This window comes from Coenobita brevimanus, chromosome 72 (genome assembly GCF_032717465.1).
Source record: "Coenobita brevimanus isolate Jiangsu-jjx chromosome 72, ASM3271746v2, whole genome shotgun sequence".
NCBI classification, from domain to species: Eukaryota; Metazoa; Arthropoda; class Malacostraca; order Decapoda; family Coenobitidae; genus Coenobita; species Coenobita brevimanus.
This window is the reverse complement of record NC_137025.1, coordinates 42402181-42412180: the sequence shown is the minus strand read 5'-3', so window position 1 is coordinate 42412180 and position 10000 is coordinate 42402181.

Here is a 10000-nt window from a genome sequence, read left to right as displayed (position 1 = left end):
CACACACACAGACAGATAAAGGACAAGGGAAGAGAGAGAGAGAGAGAGAGAGAGAGAGAGAGAGAGAGAGAGACAGAAATGACTAGGGGGGAGAGAGAGAGAGAGAGAGAGAGAGAGACAGAAATGACTAGGGGGGAGAAAGAGAGAGAGAGAGAGAGAGAGAGAGAGATACACACACAGACAGATAAATGACTAGGGGAGAGAGAGAGAGAGAGAGAGAGAGAGAGAGAGAGAGAGAGAAACTGAACCCAAATCCATAAAATGTGTCACCAAGGCAACCAAAATAAAGGTGACAACACACACACACACACACACACACACACACACACACACACACACTAGGCACTGGCACTTTCACAACGACCAATAAATACCATCACACACACACACACATACATACACACACACACACACACACACACGTACGTACATTTAGGCAAATGGATTTTCTCACGCCGTTTCTCACACACAAGCATCTATACACGATACTTGTAAGTGGCCATAATTTCTCTCTCTCTCTCTCTCTCTCTCAATGATCAAGTAAATTACAGACAAAACACTAAATAAAAGAATATAATAATAATAATAATAATAATAATGAAAACTAACTACTACTAATGGTACTACTCATAATAATAATAATAATACCGTCATAATAATAATAATAAAAATAATAAATAATAATAATAATAATAATAATAATAACTAAAAATGTATTGCACGCGAACACCTCAACAAAACTTATGAGAAAAACATGCGGTATTTTACAGCTTATATAAAAAAAAAAATACAATAGCATATGAGACCTGATCAAGAATAAAAAATACCTCCAAAATATGCTATTGAAAAACGATGAAATTACGCAAGAGAAAAGAGCTCGGTCTAAATAATATTAATAATAATAATAATGAGAAATGAAGAAAATACGCAAAAGAAATAGCTGCTACCAAAATAATAATAGTAGTAATGATAATAATAATAATAATAATAATAATAATAATAATAATAATAATGAGAAATGAAAATACGGAAAAGAAATAGCTACCAAAATAATAATAGTAATAATAATAATAATAATAGAAAAATGAAATTAAGCAAGAAAAACAGCTGCTACCAAAATAATAATAATAATAATATTGAGAAATGAAGAAAATACGCAAAAGAAATGGCTCAGTTACCAAAATAATAATAATAATAATAATGAGGGAAATGAAAAAATGAGTACCAAGTTTTATATCACTAAATGGAAATCCATAAGGCAATTATTGTTTTTTTTAAATTTATTTAAGGTCACTAATGAAATATCACAGTTAAAATGATCATAAACCAAAATTGTAATCAATAAATGGAAATACTAAAAATGGGTAATTATCTTTATTTAATGTCAACTAATTAGGTATCACTTAATAGCTGGAAATTGGTATAAACTGTGAAAAAATAAATATATGACACACTACAGGAATCCACATAAGCAAAAATTATATCCCTCAAAATAGCTTAACAGAATGAATCTCGCAACGAAAGTAATAATTTGCAACAAAGAATTAATCTGCAATAAGTAATATTTAGCAACACTGCAACAGAATAATTTGCAGTAGTAATTGTTTGCAACAGAATAATCTGAAACACAAGTAACAACTTCAAACCGTTGAAATAATCTGCAACAGAAGTTATACTCTGCAACGGAGGTAACAGCTAACTTGCAACAAGTAATAATTTGCAACAGAAGTAACGATTTTCAAAAGAAGCTTTAAATTGCATCATAAGTAATAACCGGTACAGAAGTAATTATTTGCAACAAAGTACATTTGCAACACGAGCAACTTGTAACATAAGCCGATTTGCAACAAAAGCAATAATTTGCAACAAAGTCATAATTTGCAATGGAAGTCATAACCTGTAACAAAATCTGGCAACAAAAGTAACAATTTGCAACAGAAGGAAATCTGCAACAGAAGTAACCCTTAGCAACAGAAGTAACAATTTGCAACAGAAGTAATTATTTGCATCAGAAGTAGCGTGCAAGAGGTAATAATTTGCAACGGAAGTAATAGCAACATAAGTAACAATTTCACACATTAATGGAACTGGTAATGGCTAAACTGCACTCGCCTTACACTGCCATAAACAAAACGAAAGAGTGCTATTGCTCCAAACTGCAAAGCCTGCAACAAAGACAAATAAATCCGTCTTCAAAATTACACACACACACACACACACACACACACACACACACACAAAGAAAAAAAAAACTATACTGCTACATATGACTCAATATCAAAAATTTCAATGCTTTTTGTATGTGAGGGAGGGAGGCGTAGGGTGGAAAAGGCGTTGTTAATGAGTAGGGATGTAATGAGAGTGTTTGTTAGAAATCATCTTTACTGTGATTAACTCAGTGGGTGAAGAAAAAGATAGATAGATAGATATGTAGATAGATAGACTGATAGATACTTAGATACAGGAGACAAATAGATAAGAGAGAGAGAGAGAGAGAGAGAGAGAAACTTAGATACAGGAGACATATAGATAGATATACTAGATATACGAGAGAGAGAGAGAGAGAGAGAGAGAGAGAGAGAGAGAGAAATTACCTCAACTGATTTCCAGTCACCCTCCCATGAGTCTCATTTATATTTTATTCCTTTACAGACGATTTTATTCATCAAAATTAAGGTAGAATTTGAAGACTATGTTCCGTATTCTTGTCTGTTAAGGAAGCTCCCTAACACGTCTTTCTAAGCGATTTATTTTGCTTATAACATCTTACTGTCCTATTTTGAGTTACATACATCCTAACATTGTCATACTCTCCATAAATAGCGTACAAAAGGATATTAACCAGCCATATCCAAAAATAAATCGCTAAGGAAAAAGTGTTAGGGAGCCTCCTAGGTCACGCTGACACCGAGGTCCGCTTTCTAGTAGGATACTGAAGCTCCTTAATACCTTTTCCTAAGTGATTTATGTTTGGATAAGGCTGGTTAATATAATTTTGTACGTTATTTATGTTATGGCGATATTGGAAGGATTTATGTGGCACAGAAGAGGGCAGTAAGGTGTTATACAATAAATCGCTTGGGAAAAGGTGTTAGGGAGCTCTCTTTAACCGATGCGAATATTCTGAACCACTGTGACCCCTTTAATTTATCGTCAGCACCCGCGCGCGTCCAGTGGGGCCGATTATAATGGGTTGAATAGATCTAAAACTTCTCGCCTACACCCGCCCGCACCAGCATGCAGTTAGTGAGGACGCACAGAAACGTATACTGGCAGTGAAATAATGAATAAATAAAACACATCACTAATTCCGCAATATATAACTGAATAAACTACAATTCAGCGACAAACAAAAAGGCAGATAACGAATATACTAACAACCAATTTCGCGATAAACAAAAATTAATTTCGCAAAACAAAAAAATAATTCCACGATAAACAAAAAATAATTCCACGATAAACAAAAAAATAATTCCGCGATAAACAAAAAAATAATTCCGCGATAAACAAAAAAATAATTCCGATAAACAAAAAATAATTTCGCAATAAAAAAAAATAATTCCACGATAAACAAAAAAAATAATTCCACGATAAACAAAAAAATAATTCCACGATAAACAAAAAAAATAATTCCACGATAAACAAAAAAATAATTCCACGATAAACAAAAATATAATTCCGATTAAAAAAAAAAACAATTCCACGATAAACAAAAAATAATTCCGCAATAAACAAAAAATAATTCCGAGATAAACAAAAAAATAATTCCGTGATAAAAAAATAATTCCGATAAACAAAAAAATAATTCCACGATAAACAAAAAAATAATTCCACGATAAACAGAACATAATTCCGCGATAAACACGAGTTGATAACGAATAAACAACGACACTAATTCAGCGATAAACACAAGGACTGATAACGCGGCGATAATTAGGGAGAAAATAATGAATAACTGAAGTGAGCCTCCTCGATAATGACAATTATGAAAGGCAGTTTATCAGGGTATTTTAGTGGGGTAATTTGCTGTCATATATTCCAGTTTCCAATACCACCTATACCGGCCTGGTGGTATTATGTGGGGAGGAGGGGAGGGGAAGGGAGGGGAGGGGAGGGAAGGGAATGGGGGGGAGAAGAGAGGAGGGGAGAGAAAGGGTGAGGAAAACGGGATGATGAGGAAGTGAGAAGGCAGAAAGAACAGAAAGAGAGGGGAAAGGGAGAGGGAGAGGGGAGGGAAGGGAAATGGGGAGAGAAGGGAGGAAGGGGAGAGAAAGGGTGAGGAAAAGGGGAAGATGAGGAAGTGAGAAGGCAAAGAGAGAACAGAAAGAAAGGGGGAAGGGAGAAGGGGAGGAAAGAAATGGGAGGCAGAAGGGGAGAAGAGAGGCATGGGAGAACAGGCAAGGATGGTAATGGGTAGGGTAAGGGAAGGAGAAGGGAAGGGGAGAGAAGGGAAGGGGAAGGGGAAGGGGGAAGGGCAAGGGAAGAGGGAAGGAGGTTGTGGGTCAGAGGTATTGACGGGGGGAGGGTGAAAAGGTCAGAGATGGAGGTGGGGTGTGTAGAGAGGGAAAGGAAGGGATGGCAAGAAAGGGAAGGGAAGGAGAGGAAAGAGGGGGAGAGCATGGGTGAGAGAAAGGGATGGGTAAGGATAGGAAGTGTTGGAAGGAGAGAGAGAGAGAGAGAGAGAGAGAGAGAGAGAGAGAGAGAGAGAGAGAGAGTACCTATACAGTAATACGGTTGAGGGGAAGTGAGAGGAATCGCACGGGAGGGGGAGGGGGTTTGGGGGGGGACGTTATTTATTACATCCACCGCAGCTCCAACGTGGCTGACAGTACCCGCGTCAGCACTAGGTCAGCACACGGGGTTAAAAAATGGCTCTACATCGGCTGACCCAACGTAATCAATATTTGTGTTACCGCCGTGTCAGTCAGCCGGTCAAAACGGTAAATAAAAAAAGAAAAAAAGAAAATGAAAAAATATGGGGGTAATCACACGCACGCACGCACACACACACACACACACACACACACACACACACACACACACACACAAAACCATCATCATCACTGTATCTGTCATCATCATCATCGTATTTGTCATCGTCATCATCATTATCACCCTCATCATCATCATCATCATCATCATCATCACTATCATCATCATCATAGTCACAATTAAATATGCACTTGGCAGGAGCTACGAAAAGAATGAAAAAAAAAAAATAGTGAAAGAATTTAACACCAGAATAACACCACAATAACACCACAATTTTACACCACAGTAACATCACAACTTAACACCACAACACCACAATTTAACACCACAATACCACCTCAACTGGTATTTTGAAATATATCCGCCTCTGTGGGAATTGTCAAACCATGAATTACAGTTTTCCCTTTCTCGCCTAAAAAAAGAAAAAAAAAAAAATCCAAGACTTTCTCGGTACGTGGTGACAGTCTCGAGGGGAGGGAAGGGGAGGGGAGGGGAGGGGAGGGGTTGGGTGTGGCTGGAGAGAAGGGAGAGGGTGGGATTGAAGGAGGAGGAGGAGGAGGACCGGAAGCTGGAAGGGGTGGGGGGAGGGAGGGTATGGAGGTAAATGAGAAAGCATGAGGTTGAAGGGGAGGGGAGGGGAGGGGGAAGGATGAGGATGAGCGGGGTAGGGTAAGTAGGTTGGGGATGGAAGGAAAAATGGGAGGAGGAGGAGGAGGGGATGGGAGGGGGAGGGTAAAGTGGGAGGCAAGAAGGGGAGGGAGGGAGAGGGAGGGAGGGAGGGAGAGATATAGTGTGGAGGAGGTGGAGGAGAAGGGAGGAAGTGGTCGTGTGTGTGTGTGTGTGTGTGTGTGTGTGTGTGTGTGAAATAAGAATATAACAACTAATAAATACAAGAAAACTTTGCAAATGTCTTCCTCTGTCTGTACTTCCCTCTGCCTTTGACCTCCAGTCTTTTAAACGCAAGTGTGTCCAGGCATCTCGAAAGGAATGGACCATGAATTTGACTTCATCTTTTTTCTAGGGGGGAACAATTTTGTGGTCTCCTGGCCTTTGGTTCCTTCTTTCTTGCATTAGAAAGTGATAAAAAAAAAAAAAAAACTATACGACTTTTACCCTAATTTGGCCTAAATTTTCGTTCTTTTCCAGGTTATTTCACGAACTCAATGGCAGAAAGACAACACCACGGCTCTACAACCTTCCCATAGCACTTCTTCGTGACTAGCGCCACTTACTGTGAATCTATTTTCACACCTCAGCATTCCAGATGGAGAGTTGGCAGTTTTAGATCAAGTTTAGAGTTATAGCAAGATCTTTTTATTTCTTAGTTCTATTTCTATCTCTCACACAGCACTTCTTCGTGACTAGCACCACTAATTGTTAATCAATTTTTATAGTTCAAGATGGGGAGATGGCAATTTTAGGCTGAGTTAATTTAAAGCTAGACCTTCTTATTTCTAAGGCCCTTCTATCTCCGCCCACTTATTTCTATCTCTGCCTCTATCACCCTATATCACACACACCCTCACGCCTTTAGGATGCCCCCCCTCCTCCTCCCCCTGGGCATTCTTTTTGGCCCCCCCCCCCTCCCTCTCAACTTTTATCAATGGCGCAATATCCCTCCTCAAAACTCCCCCCAAAATATTTCCTTTATGAGTCTATGGGGAGGAATATAGAGGTGAATATCGGAAAAAAAAAATTATCACCGTCCTACCTCTCTTTGTATTGAATATAAATAAAAATAAATAAATAAAAAACGGAAGGATAGTAAAGCAAATTATCTTTATCCTATCTCTGTATTAAATAAAGTAGGTAAATACATAAGTAAATAAAGGGAGGACAGTAAAGCAAATTAACTTTATCTCTATTCGTACTAAGTATAAAGTAAATAAATATAGAAAAATAACAGGAGGACATTAAAGCAAATTAATTTTATCCTGTCTCTGTTCGTACTCAATAAAAGCAAATAAAAATAAATGACTACGAAGCACTACAACGGGAGGATATTAAAGCAATTTATCTTTATCGTTTATCTGCTCGTACTAAATAAAGATAAATAAATGGATCTACGGAACAAAATAACTGGGAAATAATAAAAAAATTATCATCGTCTTCCTACCTCTCATCGTCTATCTCTTTATCCCGACACCCTAATCCCGTAAAGGGTGGCCGCAGACAAAGCGCCTCCAAGTCGCTCTGTCACCCACCTTTTGACTGCCTTCCCCCAACTCACTCCCCCCTCCCTCATATACCTCTCAACTCCATCCCTCCACCTCATCCTCGGTCTCCCCCTCCCCCTCCCTCCACCCACTTCACTACATACACCCTCTAGTCTTTCATTCTCCATTCTCTCCACATTTTTATTCGTACTAAAAATAACTGAATAAATAACTATATAAACAGAATCAATGCCTAACTGTTTTATATCGAAATTACTACTTGGTGGCGGTTAAGGAAGCTCCCTAACACCATTTCCTTAGCGATTTATTTTATTACATCTTACTATCCTATTCTGTGTACTTAAATCCTTCCAGCATCGCCATACTCTGCATCAATAACGTACAAAAGTTCGCTAACACCTTTTCCTAAGCGCTTTATTTTGCTTAGTGCAACTTACTGTCCTCTTATGTTACGTAAATCCTTCCAGCATAAATAACGCAAAAATAATAACCACCCGTATCCAAAAATAAATCGGTAAGGAGGAGGTGTTAGGGAGCTTCCTTAACATGCAAAAGCTCCCTAACACGTTCTCTTAAGCGATTTATTCTCCTTAGTACATCTTACTGCCCTCTTGCGTTACGTGAATCCTTCCAGCTTAAATAACGCAGAATTTAACCACCCATATCCAAAAATAAACCGCTAAGGAAGAGGTGTTTGGGAGCTTCTGACTCAAACGTTTCCTAGCACAGACAAGGAGGAAAGCAGGCACATTCCATCGCACGCAAACGTCTTGAGAAACGTTTGCATAACACGAAAAATAATTGAAAAACATAAAACCGAGAGAGAAAAACATTTACACAAGTTTCCGCTCCACTAAACAACACACGTTCCGTTTTCTATTTTCTAACTTCCGCATTACGTGACTGTCTGCTGGGTGAGAGAGAGATGAAATGTGGGTGTGGGTGTGTGTGTGTGTGTGTGTGTGTGTGTGTGTGTGTGTGTGTGTGTGTGTGTGTGTGTGTGTGTGCACCACAAACCCTCGTAAATAATAACCGCTACATAACGTTCTGTGGTCTCAATCCCTCCCCCCTCCCCCTCCCCTCCCCCTCCCCCTTCCCCTCCCGCTTTCCCGACCAGCGCACAAACAGGCCGCCCCCCCTCCACCCCCCCCCAAAAAAAAAAGAATCTGACCACGCCCACCAGGGTCACACTCAAACTAGGTCACGATTTTTTTTTTTTTTGGGGGGGGAGGGGAGGCAAGAATTTTTGAACTGGCGTGCTTTCAGTCCGGCTTTCCTGAATTAATATACCAGGACATGTGATTTAATACCACTTTTAGGAGAAAATATACCAGACTGTGCAATGTGACTACGTGGTATATTTCTGGTGTGAATGTTATATGTTGAGATTATACCGTATACGAAGCTAAGATATACCAGATAATTATGTCTGAGAAAAAATACCAGCCTGTGAAATCTACCTGGTATATTGGTGGTGTGATTATTATACCAATTATATACATGGATTATACCGTATACGAAGCTCAGATATACCGGATAATTATGTCTGAGAAACTATACCAGGCTGTGGAGTTAGTCTACCCGGTATATAAGTGGTGTGAATATTATACCAATTATATATACAGAGCCGATACCGTATACGATGCTGATATACCAGACAGGAAATACAGGCTGCATTATTTGAGATTTAAAAAAAGAATAAAAAAGTTTAATTGGTATAGCCTACTTATATATGGTTCTGTAATTAAGTACACCTAAATCCACTTATTACATAGTTTGTAATTTTAAGGCCACTTAGAGCACCGGTATATTAAAAAAAAAAAAAATCAAATGAAAGGGATGAATTAACGTATTGTTTACTGAGTCATATACTAAATAATAATAATAATAATAATAATAATAAATGAAAACGGGAAAACGTTGGTAAAATCTCAATGAGAATTATCAGCAATAATAAAATAATTAATAATAAAAATATTATTAATAATAATAAAAAATGAAAACGGGAAAAAATGGTGAAATATCAATGAAAATTATCAGCAATAATAATAATAATAATAATAAATAGTAGTAACTAATAATAATTATATAATAATAATAATAATTAATAATAATAGTAATGACTAATACAATAATTATATAATACTACTACTACTAATAATAATAGAAATAATGATAACAAATAATTAATAAAATAATAAAAATAATGATAATAATAATAAATGAAAACGGGAAGTTATTATTAATAACAATAATAATAATAATAATAATCAAAATACCAATAATAATAATAATAATAATAATAAAAAGAGAACGGGAAGTTAATAATAATAATAATAATAATAATAACAAAAACGGCAAAAATCTGGTAAAATTTCAGTAAGCATTATCAGGAATTAATAATAATAATAATAATAATAAGAAGAAGAAGAAATATATGAACACGGGAAAGTTGGTACAATTTCAATGGGAATTATCAGCAATAATAATAATAATAATAATAATAATAATAATAATATGAAAATGAGTAGGTAAAATTGCAATGAGAATTGTCAGCAATAACAATAATTACAATAATATTAATAATAAAATAATAGTTGTAATAATAACGTAAACGAAAGAAAGAAAAAAATAAGCAATATTTCAATGCTTCAGAGAATTATTACTCCAAAAAAAAAAAAAAAAAAAAAAAATGGAGACTTGGAGCAGCAAAGAAAAAATTATATATATAAATCTTTTCGGAAAATTATTTTTGAAAAGTGGGGCACCGGCTTTCCCATGCTGAGAAAAAATCGTCTGGCAGAGAGAGAGAGAGAGAGAGAGAGAGAGAG